Source organism: Pimephales promelas, chromosome 5 (genome assembly GCF_988280905.1).
Source record: "Pimephales promelas chromosome 5, fPimPro1.hap1.1, whole genome shotgun sequence".
In the NCBI taxonomy this organism is placed as follows: domain Eukaryota; kingdom Metazoa; phylum Chordata; class Actinopteri; order Cypriniformes; family Leuciscidae; genus Pimephales; species Pimephales promelas.
In genome coordinates this window covers 5,003,232-5,028,380 of record NC_142773.1, presented here as the reverse complement: position 1 = coordinate 5,028,380, position 25,149 = coordinate 5,003,232, and the positions used below count along the sequence as shown (strand labels likewise).

Sequence of the window (25,149 nt, the reverse complement as noted above, 5' to 3'; positions counted from 1 at the left end):
CAATAAATCCAAACGCTTTATGTCAAACTTTGATAATCTTGAAGCCCATAATTCATAAATATTCGGTCATTTTTGCCGCTAGCTTGATGCTAGCGGACATCCTGGATATCACGTGATGTTTTCACGTGATGGTTTTTGACCAATTACAGGCTGATCCGTTGTAAACATTGGTGTGCGTCATTACGCATGAACCAAGCGCTGATATAGTGTAGAGAGATAGAGAGACTCACGGAGACGCGCGATTCACAGAGAAACACAGCGAAATGGACGTAAATAAAGCGCTGGTCTATTTTGGTGCATTGCAGGATGAAGGATTTTCAGGAGAACAGAGCTTTTTGACAGATGAGGAACTAGATTACCAGGATAGACCCAGCTGAAGTGCCATTTATTTATTTACTGTAAAAAAGTATTATAGTAGTATAAATGTATTATAAAAGAATAAAAAGAACATAATAAATAAAAGAATAAATAAAATAGAAATGCAAAACCTGTGATGTGGCCCTCTGTGTGATTACTGTTTTGAGGCTTGGCACCAGTGAATTTCATGAGGCCCCAAACGCCTGGACTTCTTTTGGAAAAATGTCAATATTTTTTGTTCTGTACAAGTTATAATGTTTATTCCTGTGCTCCAGGACTCCAAAGACATGAACAAACTATTTTCCAGAGGAAAATTGCTTAGCTTTTATTTATTTGTGTGTGATTTCAATAAATAATTGAGTGATTCCATTTCCGATTTATTTTTTCATTTGTTTTATGGTCCCATAACTTATTTTACATTCAGGTGACATCAATGTAACACAAATATGCTGAAAGTTCAATTTGTCCTGAAAAAAAAGAGGTGTGTCAATTGTCTGTGCACCAAAGGGTTGATATTTTACAAGCTTTTTTAGTAAATGACACCAGACGGAAAATTTATTGTAAAAATACCCTTAGGTCTCAGAGGGTTAAGGCGATGGACTGCTAATCCATTGTGCTCTGCACGCGTGGGTTCGAATCCCATCCTCGTCGTTTGATGTGTTTAGTGTTTCGAGAGAGACGAGTGCGCCTGGCAAAGCCGTTCAATGTACCCTACCTGCCAAATTTAGCGACATCATCCTTAATATAGCTGCAGAAACAGAGAGAAAATGTAGTGAACACGTCAACCGCACAGGTGCCCCTCAAGGCGAGCTTTAGCTGAATGTGTCGAGAGAGCAAAGTGCGCCTGGCAAAGCCATTCAAAGAACCTTGCTGCCAACTTTAACAACATCATCCTTAAAATAGCTGCCGAAACACACCACTGCCCAGCTTCGGGAAAACAGGTTTGGTCGAGTGACGAGGTGGCCGAGTGGTTAAGGCGATGGACTGCTAATCCATTGTGCTCTGCACGCGTGGGTTCGAATCCCATCCTCGTCGTTTGATGTCTTTAGCGTTTTCAGAGAGCCAAGTGTGCCTGGCAAAGCCGTTCAATGTACCCGGCCTGCCATATTTAGCAAAGTCATCCTTAATATAGCGGCAGAAACACACCACAGCCCAGCTTCGGGCAACACATGCAGGAGAGTGACGAGGTGGCCGAGTGGTTAAGGCGATGGACTGCTAATCCATTGTGCTCTGCACGCGTGGGTTCGAATCCCATCCTCGTCGTTTGATGTGTTTAGTGTTTCGAGAGAGACAAGTGCGCCTGGCAAAGCCGTTCAATGTACCCTACCTGCCAAATTTAGCGACATCCTCCTTAATATAGCGGCAGAAACACACCACAGCCCAGCTTCGGGCAACACATGCTGGAGAGTGACGAGGTGGCCGAGTGGTTAAGGCGATGGACTGCTAATCCATTGTGCTCTGCACGCGTGGGTTCGAATCCCATCCTCGTCGTTTGATGTGTTTAGTGTTTCGAGAGAGACAAGTGTGCCTGGCAAAGCCGTTCAATGTACCCTACCTGCCAAATTTAGCGACATCATCCTTAATATAGCGGCAGAAACACACCACCGCCCAGCTTCGGGCAACGCATGCTGGAGAGTGACGAGGTGGCCGAGTGGTTAAGGCGATGGACTGCTAATCCATTGTGCTCTGCACGCGTGGGTTCGAATCCCATCCTCGTCGTTTGATGTGTTTAGTGTTTCGAGAGAGACAAGTGCGCCTGGCAAAGCCGTTCAATGTACCCTATCTGCCAAATTTAGCGACATCATCCTTAATATAGCTGCCAGAAACAGAGAGAAAATGTAGTGAACACGTCAACCGCACAGGTGCCCTTCAAGGCGAGCTTTAGCTGAATGTGTCAAGAGTGCAAAGTGCGCCTGGCAAAGCCATTCAAAGAACCTTGCTGCCAACTTTAACAACATCATCCTTAAAAAAGCTGCCGAAACACACCACTGCCCAGCTTCGGGAAAACAGGTTTGGTCGAGTGACGAGGTGGCCGAGTGGTTAAGGCGATGGACTGCTAATCCATTGTGCTCTGCATGCGTGGGTTCGAATCCCATCCTCGTCGTTTGATGTCTTTAGTGTTTCGAGAGAGACAAGTGTGCCTGGCAAAGCCGTTCAATGTACCCTACCTGCCAAATTTAGCGACATCATCCTTAATATAGCGGCAGAAACACACCACAGCCCAGCTTCGGGCAACGCATGCTGGAGAGTGACGAGGTGGCCGAGTGGTTAAGGCGATGGACTGCTAATCCATTGTGCTCTGCACGCGTGGGTTCGAATCCCATCCTCGTCGTTTGATGTGTTTAGTGTTTCGAGAGAGACAAGTGCGCCTGGCAAAGCCGTTCAATGTACCCTACCTGCCAAATTTAGCGACATCATCCTTAATATAGCTGCAGAAACAGAGAGAAAATGTAGTGAACACGTCAACCGCACAGGTGCCCCTCAAGGCGAGCTTTAGCTGAATGTGTCGAGAGAGCAAAGTGCGCCTGGCAAAGCCATTCAAAGAACCTTGCTGCCAACTTTAACAACATCATCCTTAAAATAGCTGCCGAAACACACCACTGCCCAGCTTCGGGAAAACAGGTTTGGTCGAGTGACGAGGTGGCCGAGTGGTTAAGGCGATGGACTGCTAATCCATTGTGCTCTGCACGCGTGGGTTCGAATCCCATCCTCGTCGTTTGATGTCTTTAGCGTTTTCAGAGAGCCAAGTGTGCCTGGCAAAGCCGTTCAATGTACCCGGCCTGCCATGTTTAGCAAAGTCATCCTTAATATAGCGGCAGAAACACACCACAGCCCAGCTTCGGGCAACACATGCAGGCGAGTGACGAGGTGGCCGAGTGGTTAAGGCGATGGACTGCTAATCGATTGTGCTCTGCACGCGTGGGTTCGAATTCCATCCTTGTCGTTTGATATGTTTAGTGTTTCGAGAGAGACAAGTGCGCCTGGCAAAGGACCTTGCTGCCAACTTTAACGACGTCATCGTTAAAATAGCTGCAGAAACAGAGAGCCTAGCGAACAGGTCAACTGCAGGGGTGCCCCTCAAGGCAAGCTTTAGCTGAATTTCATTTTAATTGTAGCTGCAGAAAAAGCACCTGTTCATTTCTGAAAACATTGTCGAGGACAGGATCAAAACAAGAAGGCCCCTGTTGCATGGATATGACCTTTATAAAAACAAAAACACATTCTAAGGGAGGTCCAAATACTGACTACACCAACCGTCTTCAAGCTCATGTCTTCGCCGTCACAGTGAATGCAGCACTTTCAAGGAGCGAAAGCACAATTCTGTTCTTTCAACAAGTCTTAAAGCCTCCTAAGAGACCGTCAAAAATTGCCAAGGCTGACTATATTTCAAGTCATCCCAGCGGGGTATTGGGTAAAGTTTTCAACCAGCAAAGATCACGTCTCGGATAAACCTCATAGACTACGATATTGCCTCTGCGAAAGAATGCCGGCAAAAGGAGCAGCGTCTTCCGTGCTTTTATCTGGACATGGAACGACAGGGTGGTATCAAGCTTTAAACTGCCATGTAATAAGCTTTTGGGCACTGACGGCTGCATGGTGTGTCTACGAAACAGGTGAGGTATGTACACAAAAAGGTTTTATCATTGTTATCTCTTCACTCAAAGAACAAAAAATGCGCTGCTTTCTAATTTTGGGGGGAGAGAATTGTGGATCCTGGTAGCAAAGGGGCGGAGTTATAAAGCTCAATGTCCAAGAATATGTTTGAGTTCGGGATCGATTCCACGAGCTCCCTACGAGGTTGGGTAGGATAATGAAGAGTGCACACTGCAAACATATTCTGAGAGAGGTCCAATGCAAGCTATGCTGCCTTTTTCTCGACCCAGGCGTTCTCTCTAGGTTCTTTCCAACAAATCAGAAGCAGCACACAAATGAAACATAAGCAGATCTCCCTCTATCAAAACAGTTGTGAGTCTCCTAACCCATAGAACCCAATGCTCCTTGCAGGTCAGTCGAAGGGTTACCTCTCTCATCAGCCAAACCATTTCCAACACAATATGGTGAACTGTATCTCCATCATGTTAATGAGATGGGGTTGAAAAGCACCAAATTACTACTTCCAACATCCAAAAGGTTGTGGCGAGGTGGCCGAGTGGTTAGGTGATGGACTGCTATTATGTTGTGTTGTGCACACGTGGGTTTGAATACCATCCTTGTCGTTTGATGTCTTTAGTGTTTTCAGAGAGCCAAGTGCCCCTGGCAAAGCCGTTCAATGTACCCTACCTGCCAAATTTAGCGACATCATCCTTAATATAGCTGCAGAAACAGAGAGAAAATGTAGTGAACACGTCAACCGCACAGGTGCCCCTCAAGGCGAGCTTTAGCTGAATGTGTCGAGAGAGCAAAGTGCGCCTGGCAAAGCCATTCAAAGAACCTTGCTGCCAACTTTAACAACATCATCCTTAAAATAGCTGCCGAAACACACCACTGCCCAGCTTCGGGAAAACAGGTCTGGTCGAGTGACGAGGTGGCCGAGTGGTTAAGGCGATGGACTGCTAATCCATTGTGCTCTGCACGCGTGGGTTTGAATCCCATCCTCGTCGTTTGATGTCTTTAGCGTTTTCAGAGAGCCAAGTGTGCCTGGCAAAGCCGTTCAATGTACCCGGCCTGCCATGTTTAGCAAAGTCATCCTTAATATAGCGGCAGAAACACACCACAGCCCAGCTTCGGGCAACACATGCTGGAGAGTGACGAGGTGGCCGAGTGGTTAAGGCGATGGACTGCTAATCCATTGTGCTCTGCACGCGTGGGTTCGAATCCCATCCTCGTCGTTTGATGTCTTTAGCGTTTTCAGAGAGCCAAGTGTGCCTGGCAAAGCCGTTCAATGTACCCGGCCTGCCATATTTAGCAAAGTCATCCTTAATATAGCGGCAGAAACACACCACAGCCCAGCTTCGGGCAACACATGCAGGAGAGTGACGAGGTGGCCGAGTGGTTAAGGCGATGGACTGCTAATCCATTGTGCTCTGCACGCGTGGGTTCGAATCCCATCCTCGTCGTTTGATGTGTTTAGTGTTTCGAGAGAGACAAGTGCGCCTGGCAAAGCCGTTCAATGTACCCTATCTGCCAAATTTAGCGACATCATCCTTAGTATAGCTGCCAGAAACAGAGAGAAAATGTAGTGAACACGTCAACCGCACAGGTGCCCTTCAAGGCGAGCTTTAGCTGAATGTGTCGAGAGTGCAAAGTGCGCCTGGCAAAGCCATTCAAAGAACCTTGCTGCCAACTTTAACAACATCATCCTTAAAATAGCTGCCGAAACACACCACTGCCCAGCTTCGGGAAAACAGGTTTGGTCGAGTGACGAGGTGGCCGAGTGGTTAAGGCGATGGACTGCTAATCCATTGTGCTCTGCATGCGTGGGTTCGAATCCCATCCTCGTCGTTTGATGTCTTTAGTGTTTTCAGAGAGCCAAGTGTGCCTGGCAAAGCCGTTCAATGTACCCGGCCTGCCATGTTTAGCAAAGTCATCCTTAATATAGCGGCAGAAACACACCACAGCCCAGCTTTTGTTGTTTGATGTGTTTAGTGTTTCGAGAGAGACAAGTGTGCCTGGCAAAGGACCTTGCTGCCAACTTCAACGACGTCATCCTTAAAATAGCTGCAGAAACAGAGAGCCTAGCGAACAGGTCAACTGCAGGGGTGCCCCTCAAGGCAAGCTTTAGCTGAATTTCATTTTAATTGTAGCTGCAGAAAAAGCACCTGTTCATTTCTGAAAACATTGTCGAGGACAGGATCAAAACAAGAAGGCCCCTGTTGCATGGATATGACCTTTATAAAAACAAAAACACATTCTAAGGGAGGTCCAAATACTGACTACACCAACCGTCTTCAAGCTCATGTCTTCGCCGTCACAGTGAATGCAGCACTTTCAAGGAGCGAAAGCACAATTCTGTTCTTTCAACAAGTCTCAAAGCCTCCTAAAAGACCGTCAAAAATTGCCAAGGCTGACTATATTTCAAGTCATCCCAGCGGGGTATTGGGTAAAGTTTTCAACCAGCAAAGATCACGTCTCGGATAAACCTCATAGACTACGATATTGCCTCTGCGAAAGAATGCCGGCAAAAGGAGCAGCGTCTTCTGTGCTTTTATCTGGACATGGAACGACAGGGTGGTATCAAGCTTTAAACTGCCATGTAATAAGCTTTTGGGCACTGACGGCTGCATGGTGTGTCTACGAAACAGGTGAGGTATGTGCACAAAAAGGTTTTATCATTGTTATCTCTTCACTCAAAGAACAAAAAATGCGCTGCTTTCTAATTTTGGGGGGAGAGAATTGTGGATCCTGGTAGCAAAGGGGCGGAGTTATAAAGCTCAATGTCCAAGAATATGTTTGAGTTCGGGATCGATTCCACGAGCTCCCTACGAGGTTGGGTAGGATAATGAAGAGTGCACACTGCAAACATATTCGGAGAGAGGTCCAATGCAAGCTATGCTGCCTTTTTCTCGACCCAGGCGTTCTCTCTAGGTTCTTTCCAACAAATCAGAAGCAGCACACAAATGAAACATAAGCAGATCTCCCTCTATCAAAACAGTTGTGAGTCTCCTAACCCATAGAACCCAATGCTCCTTGCAGGTCAGTCGAAGGGTTACCTCTCTCATCAGCCAAACCATTTCCAACACAATATGGTGAACTGTATCTCCATCATGTTAATGAGATGGGGTTGAAAAGCACCAAATTACTACTTCCAACATCCAAAAAGTTGTGGCGAGGTGGCTGAGTGGTTAGGTGATGGACTGCTATTATGTTGTGTTGTGCACACGTGGGTTTGAATATCATCCTCGTCGTTTGATGTCTTTAGTGTTTTCAGAGAGCCAAGTGCGCCTGGCAAAGCCGTTCAATGTACCCTACCTGCCAAATTTAGCGACATCATCCTTAATATAGCTGCAGAAACAGAGAGAAAATGTAGTGAACACGTCAACCGCACAGGTGCCCCTAAAGGCGAGCTTTAGCTGAATGTGTCGAGAGAGCAAAGTGCGCCTGGCAAAGCCATTCAAAGAACCTTGCTGCCAACTTTAACAACATCATCCTTAAAATAGCTGCCGAAACACACCACTGCCCAGCTTCGGGAAAACAGGTCTGGTCGAGTGACGAGGTGGCCGAGTGGTTAAGGCGATGGACTGCTAATCCATTGTGCTCTGCACGCGTGGGTTCGAATCCCATCCTCGTCGTTTGATGTCTTTAGCGTTTTCAGAGAGCCAAGTGTGCCTGGCAAAGCCGTTCAATGTACCCGGCCTGCCATGTTTAGCAAAGTCATCCTTAATATAGCGGCAGAAACACACCACAGCCCAGCTTCGGGCAACACATGCAGGAGAGTGACGAGGTGGCCGAGTGGTTAAGGCGATGTACTGCTAATCCATTGTGCTCTGCACACGTGGGTTCGAATCCCATCCTCGTCGTTTGATGTCTTTAGCGTTTTCAGAGAGCGAAGTGTGCCTGGCAAAGCCGTTCAATGTACCCGGCCTGCAATGTTTAGCAAAGTCATCCTTAATATAGCGGCAGAAACACACCACAGCCCAGCTTCGGGCAACACATGCTGGAGAGTGACGAGGTGGCCGAGTGGTTAAGGCGATGGACTGCTAATCCATTGTGCTCTGCACGCGTGGGTTCGAATCCCATCCTCGTCGTTTGATGTGTTTAGTGTTTCGAGAGAGACGAGTGCGCCTGGCAAAGCCGTTCAATGTACCCTACCTGCCAAATTTAGCGACATCATCCTTAATATAGCTGCAGAAACAGAGAGAAAATGTAGTGAACACGTCAACCGCACAGGTGCCCCTCAAGGCGAGCTTTAGCTGAATGTGTCGAGAGAGCAAAGTGCGCCTGGCAAAGCCATTCAAAGAACCTTGCTGCCAACTTTAACAACATCATCCTTAAAATAGCTGCCGAAACACACCACTGCCCAGCTTCGGGAAAACAGGTTTGGTCGAGTGACGAGGTGGCCGAGTGGTTAAGGCGATGGACTGCTAATCCATTGTGCTCTGCACGCGTGGGTTCGAATCCCATCCTCGTCGTTTGATGTCTTTAGCGTTTTCAGAGAGCCAAGTGTGCCTGGCAAAGCCGTTCAATGTACCCGGCCTGCCATGTTTAGCAAAGTCATCCTTAATATAGCGGCAGAAACACACCACAGCCCAGCTTCGGGCAACACATGCAGGCGAGTGACGAGGTGGCCGAGTGGTTAAGGCGATGGACTGCTAATCGATTGTGCTCTGCACGCGTGGGTTCGAATTCCATCCTTGTCGTTTGATGTGTTTAGTGTTTCGAGAGAGACAAGTGCGCCTGGCAAAGGACCTTGCTGCCAACTTTAACGACGTCATCGTTAAAATAGCTGCAGAAACAGAGAGCCTAGCGAACAGGTCAACTGCAGGGGTGCCCCTCAAGGCAAGCTTTAGCTGAATTTCATTTTAATTGTAGCTGCAGAAAAAGCACCTGTTCATTTCTGAAAACATTGTCGAGGACAGGATCAAAACAAGAAGGCCCCTGTTGCATGGATATGACCTTTATAAAAACAAAAACACATTCTAAGGGAGGTCCAAATACTGACTACACCAACCGTCTTCAAGCTCATGTCTTCGCCGTCACAGTGAATGCAGCACTTTCAAGGAGCGAAAGCACAATTCTGTTCTTTCAACAAGTCTTAAAGCCTCCTAAGAGACCGTCAAAAATTGCCAAGGCTGACTATATTTCAAGTCATCCCAGCGGGGTATTGGGTAAAGTTTTCAACCAGCAAAGATCACGTCTCGGATAAACCTCATAGACTACGATATTGCCTCTGCGAAAGAATGCCGGCAAAAGGAGCAGCGTCTTCCGTGCTTTTATCTGGACATGGAACGACAGGGTGGTATCAAGCTTTAAACTGCCATGTAATAAGCTTTTGGGCACTGACGGCTGCATGGTGTGTCTACGAAACAGGTGAGGTATGTGCACAAAAAGGTTTTATCATTGTTATCTCTTCACTCAAAGAACAAAAAATGCGCTGCTTTCTAATTTTGGGGGGAGAGAATTGTGGATCCTGGTAGCAAAGGGGCGGAGTTATAAAGCTCAATGTCCAAGAATATGTTTGAGTTCGGGATCGATTCCACGAGCTCCCTACGAGGTTGGGTAGGATAATGAAGAGTGCACACTGCAAACATATTCTGAGAGAGGTCCAATGCAAGCTATGCTGCCTTTTTCTCGACCCAGGCGTTCTCTCTAGGTTCTTTCCAACAAATCAGAAGCAGCACACAAATGAAACATAAGCAGATCTCCCTCTATCAAAACAGTTGTGAGTCTCCTAACCCATAGAACCCAATGCTCCTTGCAGGTCAGTCGAAGGGTTACCTCTCTCATCAGCCAAACCATTTCCAACACAATATGGTGAACTGTATCTCCATCATGTTAATGAGATGGGGTTGAAAAGCACCAAATTACTACTTCCAACATCCAAAAGGTTGTGGCGAGGTGGCCGAGTGGTTAGGTGATGGACTGCTATTATGTTGTGTTGTGCACACGTGGGTTTGAATACCATCCTTGTCGTTTGATGTCTTTAGTGTTTTCAGAGAGCCAAGTGCCCCTGGCAAAGCCGTTCAATGTACCCTACCTGCCAAATTTAGCGACATCATCCTTAATATAGCTGCAGAAACAGAGAGAAAATGTAGTGAACACGTCAACCGCACAGGTGCCCCTCAAGGCGAGCTTTAGCTGAATGTGTCGAGAGAGCAAAGTGCGCCTGGCAAAGCCATTCAAAGAACCTTGCTGCCAACTTTAACAACATCATCCTTAAAATAGCTGCCGAAACACACCACTGCCCAGCTTCGGGAAAACAGGTCTGGTCGAGTGACGAGGTGGCCGAGTGGTTAAGGCGATGGACTGCTAATCCATTGTGCTCTGCACGCGTGGGTTTGAATCCCATCCTCGTCGTTTGATGTCTTTAGCGTTTTCAGAGAGCCAAGTGTGCCTGGCAAAGCCGTTCAATGTACCCGGCCTGCCATGTTTAGCAAAGTCATCCTTAATATAGCGGCAGAAACACACCACAGCCCAGCTTCGGGCAACACATGCTGGAGAGTGACGAGGTGGCCGAGTGGTTAAGGCGATGGACTGCTAATCCATTGTGCTCTGCACGCGTGGGTTCGAATCCCATCCTCGTCGTTTGATGTCTTTAGCGTTTTCAGAGAGCCAAGTGTGCCTGGCAAAGCCGTTCAATGTACCCGGCCTGCCATATTTAGCAAAGTCATCCTTAATATAGCGGCAGAAACACACCACAGCCCAGCTTCGGGCAACACATGCAGGAGAGTGACGAGGTGGCCGAGTGGTTAAGGCGATGGACTGCTAATCCATTGTGCTCTGCACGCGTGGGTTCGAATCCCATCCTCGTCGTTTGATGTGTTTAGTGTTTCGAGAGAGACAAGTGCGCCTGGCAAAGCCATTCAATGTACCCTATCTGCCAAATTTAGCGACATCATCCTTAGTATAGCTGCCAGAAACAGAGAGAAAATGTAGTGAACACGTCAACCGCACAGGTGCCCTTCAAGGCGAGCTTTAGCTGAATGTGTCGAGAGTGCAAAGTGCGCCTGGCAAAGCCATTCAAAGAACCTTGCTGCCAACTTTAACAACATCATCCTTAAAATAGCTGCCGAAACACACCACTGCCCAGCTTCGGGAAAACAGGTTTGGTCGAGTGACGAGGTGGCCGAGTGGTTAAGGCGATGGACTGCTAATCCATTGTGCTCTGCATGCGTGGGTTCGAATCCCATCCTCGTCGTTTGATGTCTTTAGTGTTTTCAGAGAGCCAAGTGTGCCTGGCAAAGCCGTTCAATGTACCCGGCCTGCCATGTTTAGCAAAGTCATCCTTAATATAGCGGCAGAAACACACCACAGCCCAGCTTTTGTTGTTTGATGTGTTTAGTGTTTCGAGAGAGACAAGTGTGCCTGGCAAAGGACCTTGCTGCCAACTTCAACGACGTCATCCTTAAAATAGCTGCAGAAACAGAGAGCCTAGCGAACAGGTCAACTGCAGGGGTGCCCCTCAAGGCAAGCTTTAGCTGAATTTCATTTTAATTGTAGCTGCAGAAAAAGCACCTGTTCATTTCTGAAAACATTGTCGAGGACAGGATCAAAACAAGAAGGCCCCTGTTGCATGGATATGACCTTTATAAAAACAAAAACACATTCTAAGGGAGGTCCAAATACTGACTACACCAACCGTCTTCAAGCTCATGTCTTCGCCGTCACAGTGAATGCAGCACTTTCAAGGAGCGAAAGCACAATTCTGTTCTTTCAACAAGTCTCAAAGCCTCCTAAGAGACCGTCAAAAATTGCCAAGGCTGACTATATTTCAAGTCATCCCAGCGGGGTATTGGGTAAAGTTTTCAACCAGCAAAGATCACGTCTCGGATAAACCTCATAGACTACGATATTGCCTCTGCGAAAGAATGCCGGCAAAAGGAGCAGCGTCTTCTGTGCTTTTATCTGGACATGGAACGACAGGGTGGTATCAAGCTTTAAACTGCCATGTAATAAGCTTTTGGGCACTGACGGCTGCATGGTGTGTCTACGAAACAGGTGAGGTATGTGCACAAAAAGGTTTTATCATTGTTATCTCTTCACTCAAAGAACAAAAAATGCGCTGCTTTCTAATTTTGGGGGGAGAGAATTGTGGATCCTGGTAGCAAAGGGGCGGAGTTATAAAGCTCAATGTCCAAGAATATGTTTGAGTTCGGGATCGATTCCACGAGCTCCCTACGAGGTTGGGTAGGATAATGAAGAGTGCACACTGCAAACATATTCGGAGAGAGGTCCAATGCAAGCTATGCTGCCTTTTTCTCGACCCAGGCGTTCTCTCTAGGTTCTTTCCAACAAATCAGAAGCAGCACACAAATGAAACATAAGCAGATCTCCCTCTATCAAAACAGTTGTGAGTCTCCTAACCCATAGAACCCAATGCTCCTTGCAGGTCAGTCGAAGGGTTACCTCTCTCATCAGCCAAACCATTTCCAACACAATATGGTGAACTGTATCTCCATCATGTTAATGAGATGGGGTTGAAAAGCACCAAATTACTACTTCCAACATCCAAAAAGTTGTGGCGAGGTGGCTGAGTGGTTAGGTGATGGACTGCTATTATGTTGTGTTGTGCACACGTGGGTTTGAATATCATCCTCGTCGTTTGATGTCTTTAGTGTTTTCAGAGAGCCAAGTGCGCCTGGCAAAGCCGTTCAATGTACCCTACCTGCCAAATTTAGCGACATCATCCTTAATATAGCTGCAGAAACAGAGAGAAAATGTAGTGAACACGTCAACCGCACAGGTGCCCCTCAAGGCGAGCTTTAGCTGAATGTGTCGAGAGAGCAAAGTGCGCCTGGCAAAGCCATTCAAAGAACCTTGCTGCCAACTTTAACAACATCATCCTTAAAATAGCTGCCGAAACACACCACTGCCCAGCTTCGGGAAAACAGGTCTGGTCGAGTGACGAGGTGGCCGAGTGGTTAAGGCGATGGACTGCTAATCCATTGTGCTCTGCACGCGTGGGTTCGAATCCCATCCTCGTCGTTTGATGTCTTTAGCGTTTTCAGAGAGCCAAGTGTGCCTGGCAAAGCCGTTCAATGTACCCGGCCTGCCATGTTTAGCAAAGTCATCCTTAATATAGCGGCAGAAACACACCACAGCCCAGCTTCGGGCAACACATGCAGGAGAGTGACGAGGTGGCCGAGTGGTTAAGGCGATGTACTGCTAATCCATTGTGCTCTGCACACGTGGGTTCGAATCCCATCCTCGTCGTTTGATGTCTTTAGCGTTTTCAGAGAGCGAAGTGTGCCTGGCAAAGCCATTCAATGTACCCGGCCTGCCATGTTTAGCAAAGTCATCCTTAATATAGCGGCAGAAACACACCACAGCCCAGCTTCGGGCAACACATGCTGGAGAGTGACGAGGTGGCCGAGTGGTTAAGGCGATGGACTGCTAATCCATTGTGCTCTGCACGCGTGGGTTCGAATCCCATCCTCGTCGTTTGATGTGTTTAGTGTTTCGAGAGAGACGAGTGCGCCTGGCAAAGCCGTTCAATGTACCCTACCTGCCAAATTTAGCGACATCATCCTTAATATAGCTGCAGAAACAGAGAGAAAATGTAGTGAACACGTCAACCGCACAGGTGCCCCTCAAGGCGAGCTTTAGCTGAATGTGTCGAGAGAGCAAAGTGCGCCTGGCAAAGCCATTCAAAGAACCTTGCTGCCAACTTTAACAACATCATCCTTAAAATAGCTGCCGAAACACACCACTGCCCAGCTTCGGGAAAACAGGTCTGGTCGAGTGACGAGGTGGCCGAGTGGTTAAGGCGATGGACTGCTAATCCATTGTGCTCTGCACGCGTGGGTTCGAATCCCATCCTCGTCGTTTGATGTCTTTAGCGTTTTCAGAGAGCCAAGTGTGCCTGGCAAAGCCGTTCAATGTACCCGGCCTGCCATGTTTAGCAAAGTCATCCTTAATATAGCGGCAGAAACACACCACAGCCCAGCTTCGGGCAACACATGCAGGAGAGTGACGAGGTGGCCGAGTGGTTAAGGCGATGTACTGCTAATCCATTGTGCTCTGCACACGTGGGTTCGAATCCCATCCTCGTCGTTTGATGTCTTTAGCGTTTTCAGAGAGCGAAGTGTGCCTGGCAAAGCCGTTCAATGTACCCGGCCTGCCATGTTTAGCAAAGTCATCCTTAATATAGCGGCAGAAACACACCACAGCCCAGCTTCGGGCAACACATGCTGGAGAGTGACGAGGTGGCCGAGTGGTTAAGGCGATGGACTGCTAATCCATTGTGCTCTGCACGCGTGGGTTCGAATCCCATCCTCGTCGTTTGATGTGTTTAGTGTTTCGAGAGAGACGAGTGCGCCTGGCAAAGCCGTTCAATGTACCCTACCTGCCAAATTTAGCGACATCATCCTTAATATAGCTGCAGAAACAGAGAGAAAATGTAGTGAACACGTCAACCGCACAGGTGCCCCTCAAGGCGAGCTTTAGCTGAATGTGTCGAGAGAGCAAAGTGCGCCTGGCAAAGCCATTCAAAGAACCTTGCTGCCAACTTTAACAACATCATCCTTAAAATAGCTGCCGAAACACACCACTGCCCAGCTTCGGGAAAACAGGTGTGGTCGAGTGACGAGGTGGCCGAGTGGTTAAGGCGATGGACTGCTAATCCATTGTGCTCTGCACGCGTGGGTTCGAATCCCGTCCTCGTCGTTTGATGTCTTTAGTGTTTTCAGAGAGCCAAGTGTGCCTGGCAAAGCCGTTCAATGTACCCGGCCTGCCATGTTTAGCAAAGTCATCCTTAATATAGTGGCAGAAACACACCACAGCCCAGCTTCGGGCAACACATGCAGGCGAGTGACGAGGTGGCCGAGTGGTTAAGGCGATGGACTGCTAATCGATTGTGCTCTGCACGCGTGGGTTCGAATTCCATCCTTGTCGTTTGATGTGTTTAGTGTTTCGAGAGAGACAAGTGCGCCTGGCAAAGGACCTTGCTGCCAACTTTAACGACGTCATCCTTAAAATAGCTGCAGAAACAGAGAGCCTAGCGAACAGGTCAACTGCAGGGGTGCCCCTCAAGGCAAGCTTTAGCTGAATTTCATTTTAATTGTAGCTGCAGAAAAAGCACCTGTTCATTTCTGAAAACATTGTCGAGGACAGGATCAAAACAAGAAGGCCCCTGTTGCATGGATATGACCTTTATAAAAACAAAAACACATTCTAAGGGAGGTCCAAATACTGACTACACCAACCGTCTTCAAGCTCATGTCTTCACCGTCACAGTGAATGCAGCACTTTCAAGGAGCGAAAGCACAATTCTGTTCTTTCAACAAGTCTCAAAGCCTCCTAAGAGACCGTCAAAAATTGCCAAGGCTGACTATATTTCAAGTCATCCCAGCGGGGTATTGGGTAAAGTTTTCAACCAGCAAAGATCACGTCTCGGATAAACCTCATAGACTACGATATTGCCTCTGCGAAAGAATGCCGGCAAAAGGAGCAGCGTCTTCTGTGCTTTTATCTGGACATGGAACGACAGGGTGGTATCAAGCTTTAAACTGCCATGTAATAAGCTTTTGGGCACTGACGGCTGCATGGTGTGTCTACGAAACAGGTGAGGTATGTGCACAAAAAGGTTTTATCATTGTTATCTCTTCACTCAAAGAACAAAAAATGCGCTGCTTTCTAATTTTGGGGGGAGAGAATTGTGGATCCTGGTAGCAAAGGGGCGGAGTTATAAAGCTCAATGTCCAAGAATATGTTTGAGTTCGGGATCGATTCCACGAGCTCCCTACGAGGTTGGGTAGGATAATGAAGAGTGCACACTGCAAACATATTCGGAGAGAGGTCCAATGCAAGCTATGCTGCCTTTTTCTCGACCGAGGCGTTCTCTCTAGGTTCTTTCCAACAAATCAGAAGCAGCACACAAATGAAACATAAGCAGATCTCCCTCTATCAAAACAGTTGTGAGTCTCCTAACCCATAGAACCCAATGCTCCTTGCAGGTCAGTCGAAGGGTTACCTCTCTCATCAGCCAAACCATTTCCAACACAATATGGTGAACTGTATCTCCATCATGTTAATGAGATGGGGTTGAAAAGCACCAAATTACTACTTCCAACATCCAAAAAGTTGTGGCGAGGTGGCTGAGTGGTTAGGTGATGGACTGCTATTATGTTGTGCACACGTGGGTTTGAATATCATCCTCGTCGTTTGATGTCTTTAGTGTTTTCAGAGAGCCAAGTGCGCCTGGCAAAGCCGTTCAATGTACCCTACCTGCCAAATTTAGCGACATCATCCTTAATATAGCTGCAGAAACAGAGAGAAAATGTAGTGAACACGTCAACCGCACAGGTGCCCCTCAAGGCGAGCTTTAGCTGAATGTGTCGAGAGAGCAAAGTGCGCCTGGCAAAGCCATTCAAAGAACCTTGCTGCCAACTTTAACAACATCATCCTTAAAATAGCTGCCGAAACACACCACTGCCCAGCTTCGGGAAAACAGGTCTGGTCGAGTGACGAGGTGGCCGAGTGGTTAAGGCGATGGACTGCTAATCCATTGTGCTCTGCACGCGTGGGTTCGAATCCCATCCTCGTCGTTTGATGTCTTTAGCGTTTTCAGAGAGCCAAGTGTGCCTGGCAAAGCCGTTCAATGTACCCGGCCTGCCATGTTTAGCAAAGTCATCCTTAATATAGCGGCAGAAACACACCACAGCCCAGCTTCGGGCAACACATGCAGGAGAGTGACGAGGTGGCCGAGTGGTTAAGGCGATGTACTGCTAATCCATTGTGCTCTGCACACGTGGGTTCGAATCCCATCCTCGTCGTTTGATGTCTTTAGCGTTTTCAGAGAGCGAAGTGTGCCTGGCAAAGCCGTTCAATGTACCCGGCCTGCCATGTTTAGCAAAGTCATCCTTAATATAGCGGCAGAAACACACCACAGCCCAGCTTCGGGCAACACATGCTGGAGAGTGACGAGGTGGCCGAGTGGTTAAGGCGATGGACTGCTAATCCATTGTGCTCTGCACGCGTGGGTTCGAATCCCATCCTCGTCGTTTGATGTGTTTAGTGTTTCGAGAGAGACGAGTGCGCCTGGCAAAGCCGTTCAATGTACCCTACCTGCCAAATTTAGCGACATCATCCTTAATATAGCTGCAGAAACAGAGAGAAAATGTAGTGAACACGTCAACCGCACAGGTGCCCCTCAAGGCGAGCTTTAGCTGAATGTGTCGAGAGAGCAAAGTGCGCCTGGCAAAGCCATTCAAAGAACCTTGCTGCCAACTTTAACAACATCATCCTTAAAATAGCTGCCGAAACACACCACTGCCCAGCTTCGGGAAAACAGGTGTGGTCGAGTGACGAGGTGGCCGAGTGGTTAAGGCGATGTACTGCTAATCTATTGTGCTCTGCACGCGTGGGTTCGAATTCCATCATTGTCGTTTGATGTGTTTAGTGTTTCGAGAGAGACAAGTGCGCCTGGCAAAGGACCTTGCTGCCAACTTTAACGACGTCATCCTTAAAATAGCTGCAGAAACAGAGAGCCTAGCGAACAGGTCAACTGCAGGGGTGCCCCTCAAGGCAAGCTTTAGCTGAATTTCATTTTAATTGTAGCTGCAGAAAAAGCACCTGTTCATTTCTGAAAACATTGTCGAGGACAGGATCAAAACAAGAAGGCCCCTGTTGCATGGATATGACCTTTATAAAAACAAAAACACATTCTAAGGGTGGTCCAAATACTGACTACACCAACCGTCTTCAAGCTCATGTCTTCGCCGTCACAGTGAATGCAGCACTTTCAAGGAGCGAAAGCACAATTCTGTTCTTTCAACAAGTCTCAAAGCCTCCTAAGAGACCGTCAAAAATTGACAAGGCTGACTATATTTCAAGTCATCCCAGCGGGGTATTGGGTAAAGTTTTCAACCAGCAAAAATCACGTCTCGGATAAACCTCATAGACTACGATATTGCCTCTGCGAAAGAATGCCGGCAAAAGGAGCAGCGTCTTCTGTGCTTTTATCTGGACATGGAACGACAGGGTGGTATCAAGCTTTAAACTGCCATGTAATAAGCTTTTGGGCACTGACGGCTGCATGGTGTGTCTACGAAACAGGTGAGGTATGTGCACAAAAAGGTTTTATCATTGTTATCTCTTCACTCAAAGAACAAAAAATGCGCTGCTTTCTAATTTTGGGGGGAGAGAATTGTGGATCCTGGTAGCAAAGGGGCGGAGTTATAAAGCTCAATGTCCAAGAATATGTTTGAGTTCGGGATCGATTCCACGAGCTCCCTACGAGGTTGGGTAGGATAATGAAGAGTGCACACTGCAAACATATTCGGAGAGAGGTCCAATGCAAGCTATGCTGCCTTTTTCTCGACCCAGGCGTTCTCTCTAGGTTCTTTCCAACAAATCAGAAGCAGCACACAAATGAAACATAAGCAGATCTCCCTCTATCAAAACAGTTGTGAGTCTCCTAACCCATAGAACCCAATGCTCCTTGCAGGTCAGTCGAAGGGTTACCTCTCTCATCAGCCAAACCATTTCCAACACAATATGGTGAACTGTATCTCCATCATGTTAATGAGATGGGGTTGAAAAGCACCAAATTACTACTTCCAACATCCAAAAAGTTGTGGCGAGGTGGCTGAGTGGTTAGGTGATGGACTGCTATTATGTTGTGTTGTGCACACGTGGGTTTGAATATCATCCTCGTCGTTTGATGTCTTTAGTGTTTTCAGAGAGCCAAGTGCGCCTGGCAAAGCCGTTCAATGTACCCTACCTGCCAAATTTAGCGACATCATCCTTAATATAGCTGCAGAAACAGAGAGAAAATGTAGTGAACACGTCAACCGCACAGGTGCCCCTAAAGGCGAGCTTTAGCTGAATGTGTCGAGAGAGCAAAGTGCGCCTGGCAAAGCCATTCAAAGAACCTTGCTGCCAACTTTAACAACATCATCCTTAAAATAGCTGCCGAAACACACCACTGCCCAGCTTCGGGAAAACAGGTCTGGTCGAGTGACGAGGTGGCCGAGTGGTTAAGGCGATGGACTGCTAATCCATTGTGCTCTGCACGCGTGGGTTCGAATCCCATCCTCGTCGTTTGATGTCTTTAGCGTTTTCAGAGAGCCAAGTGTGCCTGGCAAAGCCGTTCAATGTACCCGGCCTGCCATGTTTAGCAAAGTCATCCTTAATATAGCGGCAGAAACACACCACAGCCCAGCTTCGGGCAACACATGCAGGAGAGTGACGAGGTGGCCGAGTGGTTAAGGCGATGTACTGCTAATCCATTGTGCTCTGCACACGTGGGTTCGAATCCCATCCTCGTCGTTTGATGTCTTTAGCGTTTTCAGAGAGCGAAGTGTGCCTGGCAAAGCCGTTCAATGTACCCGGCCTGCAATGTTTAGCAAAGTCATCCTTAATATAGCGGCAGAAACACACCACAGCCCAGCTTCGGGCAACACATGCTGGAGAGTGACGAGGTGGCCGAGTGGTTAAGGCGATGGACTGCTAATCCATTGTGCTCTGCACGCGTGGGTTCGAATCCCATCCTCGTCGTTTGATGTGTTTAGTGTTTCGAGAGAGACGAGTGCGCCTGGCAAAGCCGTTCAATGTACCCTACCTGCCAAATTTAGCGACATCATCCTTAATATAGCTGCAGAAACAGAGAGAAAATGTAGTGAACACGTCAACCGCACAGGTGCCCCTCAAGGCGAGCTTTAGCTGAATGTGTCGAGAGAGCAAAGTGCGCCTGGCAAAGCCATTCAAAGAACCTTGCTGCCAACTTTAACAACATCATCCTTAAAATAGCTGCCGAAACACACCACTGCCCAGCTTCGGGAAAACAGGTTTGGTCGAGTGACGAGGTGGCCGAGTGGTTAAGGCGATGGACTGCTAATCCATTGTGCTCTGCACGCGTGGGTTCGAATCCCATCCTCGTCGTTTGATGTCTTTAGCGTTTTCAGAGAGCCAAGTGTGCCTGGCAAAGCCGTTCAATGTACCCGGCCTGCCATGTTTAGCAAAGTCATCCTTAATATAGCGGCAGAAACACACCACAGCCCAGCTTCGGGCAACACATGCAGGCGAGTGACGAGGTGGCCGAGTGGTTAAGGCGATGGACTGCTAATCGATTGTGCTCTGCACGCGTGGGTTCGAATTCCATCCTTGTCGTTTGATGTGTTTAGTGTTTCGAGAGAGACAAGTGCGCCTGGCAAAGGACCTTGCTGCCAACTTTAACGACGTCATCGTTAAAATAGCTGCAGAAACAGAGAGCCTAGCGAACAGGTCAACTGCAGGGGTGCCCCTCAAGGCAAGCTTTAGCTGAATTTCATTTTAATTGTAGCTGCAGAAAAAGCACCTGTTCATTTCTGAAAACATTGTCGAGGACAGGATCAAAACAAGAAGGCCCCTGTTGCATGGATATGACCTTTATAAAAACAAAAACACATTCTAAGGGAGGTCCAAATACTGACTACACCAACCGTCTTCAAGCTCATGTCTTCGCCGTCACAGTGAATGCAGCACTTTCAAGGAGCGAAAGCACAATTCTGTTCTTTCAACAAGTCTTAAAGCCTCCTAAGAGACCGTCAAAAATTGCCAAGGCTGACTATATTTCAAGTCATCCCAGCGGGGTATTGGGTAAAGTTTTCAACCAGCAAAGATCACGTCTCGGATAAACCTCATAGACTACGATATTGCCTCTGCGAAAGAATGCCGGCAAAAGGAGCAGCGTCTTCCGTGCTTTTATCTGGACATGGAACGACAGGGTGGTATCAAGCTTTAAACTGCCATGTAATAAGCTTTTGGGCACTGACGGCTGCATGGTGTGTCTACGAAACAGGTGAGGTATGTGCACAAAAAGGTTTTATCATTGTTATCTCTTCACTCAAAGAACAAAAAATGCGCTGCTTTCTAATTTTGGGGGGAGAGAATTGTGGATCCTGGTAGCAAAGGGGCGGAGTTATAAAGCTCAATGTCCAAGAATATGTTTGAGTTCGGGATCGATTCCACGAGCTCCCTACGAGGTTGGGTAGGATAATGAAGAGTGCACACTGCAAACATATTCTGAGAGAGGTCCAATGCAAGCTATGCTGCCTTTTTCTCGACCCAGGCGTTCTCTCTAGGTTCTTTCCAACAAATCAGAAGCAGCACACAAATGAAACATAAGCAGATCTCCCTCTATCAAAACAGTTGTGAGTCTCCTAACCCATAGAACCCAATGCTCCTTGCAGGTCAGTCGAAGGGTTACCTCTCTCATCAGCCAAACCATTTCCAACACAATATGGTGAACTGTATCTCCATCATGTTAATGAGATGGGGTTGAAAAGCACCAAATTACTACTTCCAACATCCAAAAGGTTGTGGCGAGGTGGCCGAGTGGTTAGGTGATGGACTGCTATTATGTTGTGTTGTGCACACGTGGGTTTGAATACCATCCTTGTCGTTTGATGTCTTTAGTGTTTTCAGAGAGCCAAGTGCGCCTGGCAAAGCCGTTCAATGTACCCTACCTGCCAAATTTAGCGACATCATCCTTAATATAGCTGCAGAAACAGAGAGAAAATGTAGTGAACACGTCAACCGCACAGGTGCCCCTCAAGGCGAGCTTTAGCTGAATGTGTCGAGAGAGCAAAGTGCGCCTGGCAAAGCCATTCAAAGAACCTTGCTGCCAACTTTAACAACATCATCCTTAAAATAGCTGCCGAAACACACCACTGCCCAGCTTCGGGAAAACAGGTCTGGTCGAGTGACGAGGTGGCCGAGTGGTTAAGGCGATGGACTGCTAATCCATTGTGCTCTGCACGCGTGGGTTTGAATCCCATCCTCGTCGTTTGATGTCTTTAGCGTTTTCAGAGAGCCAAGTGTGCCTGGCAAAGCCGTTCAATGTACCCGGCCTGCCATGTTTAGCAAAGTCATCCTTAATATAGCGGCAGAAACACACCACAGCCCAGCTTCGGGCAACACATGCTGGAGAGTGACGAGGTGGCCGAGTGGTTAAGGCGATGGACTGCTAATCCATTGTGCTCTGCACGAGTGGGTTTGAATCCCATCCTTGTCGTTTGATGTGTTTAGTGTTTCGAGAGAGACAAGTGCGCCTGGCAAAGCCGTTCAATGTACCCTACCTGCCAAATTTAGCGACATCATCCTTAATATAGCTGCAAAAACAGAGAGAAAATGTAGTGAACACATCAACCGCACAGGTGCCCCTCAAGGCGAGCTTTAGCTGAATGTGTCAAGAGAGCAAAGTGCGCCTGGCAAAGCCATTCAAAGAACCTTGCTGCCAACTTTAACAACATCATCCTTAAAATAGCTGCCGAAACACACCACTGCCCAGCTTCGGGAAAACAGGTTTGGTCAAGTGACGAGGTGGCCGAGTGGTTAAGGCGATGGACTGCTAATCCATTGTGCTCTGCACGCGTGGGTTCGAATCCCATCCTCGTCGTTTGATGTCTTTAGCGTTTTCAGAGAGCCAAGTGTGCCTGGCAAAGCCGTTCAATGTACCCGGCCTGCCATGTTTAGCAAAGTCATCCTTAATATAGCGGCAGAAACACACCACAGCCCAGCTTCGGGCAACACATGCAGGAGAGTGACGAGGTGGCCGAGTGGTTAAGGCGATGTACTGCTAATCCATTGTGCTCTGCACGCGTGGGTTCGAATCCCATCCTCGTCGTTTGATGTCTTTAGCGTTTTCAGAGAGCGAAGTGTGCCTGGCAAGGCCGTTCAATGTACCCGGCCTGCCATGTTTAGCAAAGTTATCCTTAATATAGCGGCAGAAACACACCACAGCCCAGCTTCGGGCAAAACATGCTGGAGAGTGACGAGGTGGCCGAGTGGTTAAGGCGATGGACTGCTAATCCATTGTGCTCTGCACGCGTGGGTTCGAATCCCATCCTCGTCGTTTGATGTGTTTAGTGTTTCGAGAGAGCCAAGTGCGCCTGGCAAAGCCGTTCAATGTACCCTATCTGCCAAATTTAGCGACATCATCCTTAATATAGCTGCAGAAACAGAGAGAAAATGTAGTGAACACGTCAACCGCACAGGTGCCCCTCAAGGCGAGCTTTAGCTGAATGTGTCGAGAGAGCAAAGTGCGCCTGGCAAAGCCATTCAAAGAACCTTGCTGCCAACTTTAACAACATCATCCTTAAAATAGCTGCCGAAACACACCACTGCCCAGCTTCGGGAAAACAGGTCTGGTCGAGTGACGAGGTGGCCGAGTGGTTAAGGCGATGGACTGCTAATCCATTGTGCTCTGCACGCGTGGGTTCGAATCCCATCCTCGTCGTTTGATGTCTTTAGCGTTTTCAGAGAGCCAAGTGTGCCTGGCAAAGCCGTTCAATGTACCCGGCCTGCCATGTTTAGCAAAGTCATCGTTAATATAGCGGCAGAAACACACCACAGCCCAGCTTCGGGCAACACATGCTGGAGAGTGACGAGGTGGCCGAGTGGTTAAGGCGATGGACTGCTAATCCATTGTGCTCTGCACGCGTGGGTTCGAATCCCATCCTCGTCGTTTGATGTGTTTAGTGTTTCGAGAGAGACGAGTGCGCCTGGCAAAGCCGTTCAATGTACCCTACCTGCCAAATTTAGCGACATCCTCCTTAATATAGCGGCAGAAACACACCACAGCCCAGCTTCGGGCAACACATGCTGGAGAGTGACGAGGTGGCCGAGTGGTTAAGGCGATGGACTGCTAATCCATTGTGCTCTGCACGCGTGGGTTCGAATCCCATCCTCGTCGTTTGATGTGTTTAGTGTTTCGAGAGAGACAAGTGTGCCTGGCAAAGCCGTTCAATGTACCCTACCTGCCAAATTTAGCGACATCATCCTTAATATAGCGGCAGAAACACACCACAGCCCAGCTTCGGGCAACACATGCTGGAGAGTGACGAGGTGGCCGAGTGGTTAAGGCGATGGACTGCTAATCCATTGTGCTCTGCACGCGTGGGTTCGAATCCCATCCTCGTCGTTTGATGTGTTTAGTGTTTCGAGAGAGACAAGTGCGCCTGGCAAAGCCGTTCAATGTACCCTATCTGCCAAATTTAGCGACATCATCCTTAATATAGCTGCCAGAAACAGAGAGAAAATGTAGTGAACACGTCAACCGCACAGGTGCCCTTCAAGGCGAGCTTTAGCTGAATGTGTCAAGAGTGCAAAGTGCGCCTGGCAAAGCCATTCAAAGAACCTTGCTGCCAACTTTAACAACATCATCCTTAAAATAGCTGCCGAAACACACCACTGCCCAGCTTCGGGAAAACAGGTTTGGTCGAGTGACGAGGTGGCCGAGTGGTTAAGGCGATGGACTGCTAATCCATTGTGCTCTGCATGCGTGGGTTCGAATCCCATCCTCGTCGTTTGATGTCTTTAGTGTTTTCAGAGAGCCAAGTGTGCCTGGCAAAGCCGTTCAATGTACCCGGCCTGCCATGTTTAGCAAAGTCATCCTTAATATAGCGGCAGAAACACACCACAGCCCAGCTTTTGTTGTTTGATGTGTTTAGTGTTTCGAGAGAGACAAGTGTGCCTGGCAAAGGACCTTGCTGCCAACTTCAACGACGTCATCCTTAAAATAGCTGCAGAAACAGAGAGCCTAGCGAACAGGTCAACTGCAGGGGTGCCCCTCAAGGCAAGCTTTAGCTGAATTTCATTTTAATTGTAGCTGCAGAAAAAGCACCTGTTCATTTCTGAAAACATTGTCGAGGACAGGATCAAAACAAGAAGGCCCCTGTTGCATGGATATGACCTTTATAAAAACAAAAACACATTCTAAGGGAGGTCCAAATACTGACTACACCAACCGTCTTCAAGCTCATGTCTTCGCCGTCACAGTGAATGCAGCACTTTCAAGGAGCGAAAGCACAATTCTGTTCTTTCAACAAGTCTCAAAGCCTCCTAAGAGACCGTCAAAAATTGCCAAGGCTGACTATATTTCAAGTCATCCCAGCGGGGTATTGGGTAAAGTTTTCAACCAGCAAAAATCACGTCTCGGATAAACCTCATAGACTATGATATTGCCTCTGCGAAAGAATGCCGGCAAAAGGAGCAGCGTCTTCTGTGCTTTTATCTGGACATGGAACGACAGGGTGGTATCAAGCTTTAAACTGCCATGTAATAAGCTTTTGGGCACTGACGGCTGCATGGTGTGTCTACGAAACAGGTGAGGTATGTGCACAAAAAGGTTTTATCATTGTTATCTCTTCACTCAAAGAACAAAAAATGCGCTGCTTTCTAATTTTGGGGGGAGAGAATTGTGGATCCTGGTAG

At 47.9% G+C, this 25,149-nt stretch overlaps 36 non-coding genes across 36 annotated transcripts; 28 read left to right on the top strand and 8 right to left on the bottom strand.

The window, feature by feature from the left end:
• The first annotated feature begins 1,310 nt into the window (after nucleotides 1–1,310).
• On the top strand, nucleotides 1,311–1,392 carry trnas-gcu (transfer RNA serine (anticodon GCU)). Its single transcript has one exon. It is a non-coding gene; the product is annotated as a tRNA-Ser (tRNA).
• A 146-nt stretch (nucleotides 1,393–1,538) lies between these two features.
• Nucleotides 1,539–1,620, top strand: trnas-gcu (transfer RNA serine (anticodon GCU)). The gene has a single exon. It is a non-coding gene; the product is annotated as a tRNA-Ser (tRNA).
• Nucleotides 1,621–1,766: 146 nt separating this feature from the next.
• On the top strand, nucleotides 1,767–1,848 carry trnas-gcu (transfer RNA serine (anticodon GCU)). Its single transcript has one exon. It is a non-coding gene; the product is annotated as a tRNA-Ser (tRNA).
• Nucleotides 1,849–1,994: 146 nt separating this feature from the next.
• Nucleotides 1,995–2,076, top strand: trnas-gcu (transfer RNA serine (anticodon GCU)). Its single transcript has one exon. It is a non-coding gene; the product is annotated as a tRNA-Ser (tRNA).
• A 531-nt stretch (nucleotides 2,077–2,607) lies between these two features.
• On the top strand, nucleotides 2,608–2,689 carry trnas-gcu (transfer RNA serine (anticodon GCU)). The gene has a single exon. It is a non-coding gene; the product is annotated as a tRNA-Ser (tRNA).
• Nucleotides 2,690–2,991: 302 nt separating this feature from the next.
• trnas-gcu (transfer RNA serine (anticodon GCU)) lies at nucleotides 2,992–3,073 on the top strand. Its single transcript has one exon. It is a non-coding gene; the product is annotated as a tRNA-Ser (tRNA).
• A 629-nt stretch (nucleotides 3,074–3,702) lies between these two features.
• Nucleotides 3,703–3,843, bottom strand: LOC148980717 (U4 spliceosomal RNA). Its single transcript, XR_016168663.1, has one exon. It is a non-coding gene; the product is annotated as a U4 spliceosomal RNA (small nuclear RNA).
• Nucleotides 3,844–5,104: 1,261 nt separating this feature from the next.
• Nucleotides 5,105–5,186, top strand: trnas-gcu (transfer RNA serine (anticodon GCU)). The gene has a single exon. It is a non-coding gene; the product is annotated as a tRNA-Ser (tRNA).
• A 146-nt stretch (nucleotides 5,187–5,332) lies between these two features.
• On the top strand, nucleotides 5,333–5,414 carry trnas-gcu (transfer RNA serine (anticodon GCU)). Its single transcript has one exon. It is a non-coding gene; the product is annotated as a tRNA-Ser (tRNA).
• A 916-nt stretch (nucleotides 5,415–6,330) lies between these two features.
• On the bottom strand, nucleotides 6,331–6,471 carry LOC148980714 (U4 spliceosomal RNA). The gene has a single exon (XR_016168713.1). It is a non-coding gene; the product is annotated as a U4 spliceosomal RNA (small nuclear RNA).
• Nucleotides 6,472–7,504: 1,033 nt separating this feature from the next.
• trnas-gcu (transfer RNA serine (anticodon GCU)) lies at nucleotides 7,505–7,586 on the top strand. The gene has a single exon. It is a non-coding gene; the product is annotated as a tRNA-Ser (tRNA).
• Nucleotides 7,587–7,960: 374 nt separating this feature from the next.
• trnas-gcu (transfer RNA serine (anticodon GCU)) lies at nucleotides 7,961–8,042 on the top strand. The gene has a single exon. It is a non-coding gene; the product is annotated as a tRNA-Ser (tRNA).
• Nucleotides 8,043–8,344: 302 nt separating this feature from the next.
• trnas-gcu (transfer RNA serine (anticodon GCU)) lies at nucleotides 8,345–8,426 on the top strand. The gene has a single exon. It is a non-coding gene; the product is annotated as a tRNA-Ser (tRNA).
• Nucleotides 8,427–9,055: 629 nt separating this feature from the next.
• On the bottom strand, nucleotides 9,056–9,196 carry LOC148980710 (U4 spliceosomal RNA). Its single transcript, XR_016168662.1, has one exon. It is a non-coding gene; the product is annotated as a U4 spliceosomal RNA (small nuclear RNA).
• A 1,261-nt stretch (nucleotides 9,197–10,457) lies between these two features.
• trnas-gcu (transfer RNA serine (anticodon GCU)) lies at nucleotides 10,458–10,539 on the top strand. Its single transcript has one exon. It is a non-coding gene; the product is annotated as a tRNA-Ser (tRNA).
• A 146-nt stretch (nucleotides 10,540–10,685) lies between these two features.
• trnas-gcu (transfer RNA serine (anticodon GCU)) lies at nucleotides 10,686–10,767 on the top strand. Its single transcript has one exon. It is a non-coding gene; the product is annotated as a tRNA-Ser (tRNA).
• Nucleotides 10,768–11,683: 916 nt separating this feature from the next.
• Nucleotides 11,684–11,824, bottom strand: LOC148980707 (U4 spliceosomal RNA). The gene has a single exon (XR_016168661.1). It is a non-coding gene; the product is annotated as a U4 spliceosomal RNA (small nuclear RNA).
• A 1,033-nt stretch (nucleotides 11,825–12,857) lies between these two features.
• trnas-gcu (transfer RNA serine (anticodon GCU)) lies at nucleotides 12,858–12,939 on the top strand. The gene has a single exon. It is a non-coding gene; the product is annotated as a tRNA-Ser (tRNA).
• Nucleotides 12,940–13,313: 374 nt separating this feature from the next.
• trnas-gcu (transfer RNA serine (anticodon GCU)) lies at nucleotides 13,314–13,395 on the top strand. Its single transcript has one exon. It is a non-coding gene; the product is annotated as a tRNA-Ser (tRNA).
• A 302-nt stretch (nucleotides 13,396–13,697) lies between these two features.
• Nucleotides 13,698–13,779, top strand: trnas-gcu (transfer RNA serine (anticodon GCU)). The gene has a single exon. It is a non-coding gene; the product is annotated as a tRNA-Ser (tRNA).
• Nucleotides 13,780–14,153: 374 nt separating this feature from the next.
• trnas-gcu (transfer RNA serine (anticodon GCU)) lies at nucleotides 14,154–14,235 on the top strand. The gene has a single exon. It is a non-coding gene; the product is annotated as a tRNA-Ser (tRNA).
• A 1,013-nt stretch (nucleotides 14,236–15,248) lies between these two features.
• On the bottom strand, nucleotides 15,249–15,389 carry LOC148980702 (U4 spliceosomal RNA). The gene has a single exon (XR_016168660.1). It is a non-coding gene; the product is annotated as a U4 spliceosomal RNA (small nuclear RNA).
• Nucleotides 15,390–16,417: 1,028 nt separating this feature from the next.
• On the top strand, nucleotides 16,418–16,499 carry trnas-gcu (transfer RNA serine (anticodon GCU)). The gene has a single exon. It is a non-coding gene; the product is annotated as a tRNA-Ser (tRNA).
• A 374-nt stretch (nucleotides 16,500–16,873) lies between these two features.
• On the top strand, nucleotides 16,874–16,955 carry trnas-gcu (transfer RNA serine (anticodon GCU)). Its single transcript has one exon. It is a non-coding gene; the product is annotated as a tRNA-Ser (tRNA).
• Nucleotides 16,956–17,740: 785 nt separating this feature from the next.
• Nucleotides 17,741–17,881, bottom strand: LOC148980699 (U4 spliceosomal RNA). Its single transcript, XR_016168727.1, has one exon. It is a non-coding gene; the product is annotated as a U4 spliceosomal RNA (small nuclear RNA).
• Nucleotides 17,882–18,914: 1,033 nt separating this feature from the next.
• On the top strand, nucleotides 18,915–18,996 carry trnas-gcu (transfer RNA serine (anticodon GCU)). The gene has a single exon. It is a non-coding gene; the product is annotated as a tRNA-Ser (tRNA).
• A 374-nt stretch (nucleotides 18,997–19,370) lies between these two features.
• trnas-gcu (transfer RNA serine (anticodon GCU)) lies at nucleotides 19,371–19,452 on the top strand. Its single transcript has one exon. It is a non-coding gene; the product is annotated as a tRNA-Ser (tRNA).
• Nucleotides 19,453–19,754: 302 nt separating this feature from the next.
• On the top strand, nucleotides 19,755–19,836 carry trnas-gcu (transfer RNA serine (anticodon GCU)). The gene has a single exon. It is a non-coding gene; the product is annotated as a tRNA-Ser (tRNA).
• Nucleotides 19,837–20,465: 629 nt separating this feature from the next.
• LOC148980695 (U4 spliceosomal RNA) lies at nucleotides 20,466–20,606 on the bottom strand. Its single transcript, XR_016168659.1, has one exon. It is a non-coding gene; the product is annotated as a U4 spliceosomal RNA (small nuclear RNA).
• Nucleotides 20,607–22,251: 1,645 nt separating this feature from the next.
• trnas-gcu (transfer RNA serine (anticodon GCU)) lies at nucleotides 22,252–22,333 on the top strand. Its single transcript has one exon. It is a non-coding gene; the product is annotated as a tRNA-Ser (tRNA).
• Nucleotides 22,334–22,707: 374 nt separating this feature from the next.
• On the top strand, nucleotides 22,708–22,789 carry trnas-gcu (transfer RNA serine (anticodon GCU)). The gene has a single exon. It is a non-coding gene; the product is annotated as a tRNA-Ser (tRNA).
• Nucleotides 22,790–23,091: 302 nt separating this feature from the next.
• Nucleotides 23,092–23,173, top strand: trnas-gcu (transfer RNA serine (anticodon GCU)). The gene has a single exon. It is a non-coding gene; the product is annotated as a tRNA-Ser (tRNA).
• Nucleotides 23,174–23,319: 146 nt separating this feature from the next.
• trnas-gcu (transfer RNA serine (anticodon GCU)) lies at nucleotides 23,320–23,401 on the top strand. Its single transcript has one exon. It is a non-coding gene; the product is annotated as a tRNA-Ser (tRNA).
• A 146-nt stretch (nucleotides 23,402–23,547) lies between these two features.
• trnas-gcu (transfer RNA serine (anticodon GCU)) lies at nucleotides 23,548–23,629 on the top strand. The gene has a single exon. It is a non-coding gene; the product is annotated as a tRNA-Ser (tRNA).
• Nucleotides 23,630–23,775: 146 nt separating this feature from the next.
• On the top strand, nucleotides 23,776–23,857 carry trnas-gcu (transfer RNA serine (anticodon GCU)). Its single transcript has one exon. It is a non-coding gene; the product is annotated as a tRNA-Ser (tRNA).
• A 916-nt stretch (nucleotides 23,858–24,773) lies between these two features.
• On the bottom strand, nucleotides 24,774–24,914 carry LOC148980688 (U4 spliceosomal RNA). Its single transcript, XR_016168748.1, has one exon. It is a non-coding gene; the product is annotated as a U4 spliceosomal RNA (small nuclear RNA).
• Between the last annotated feature and the right edge of the window lie 235 nt (nucleotides 24,915–25,149).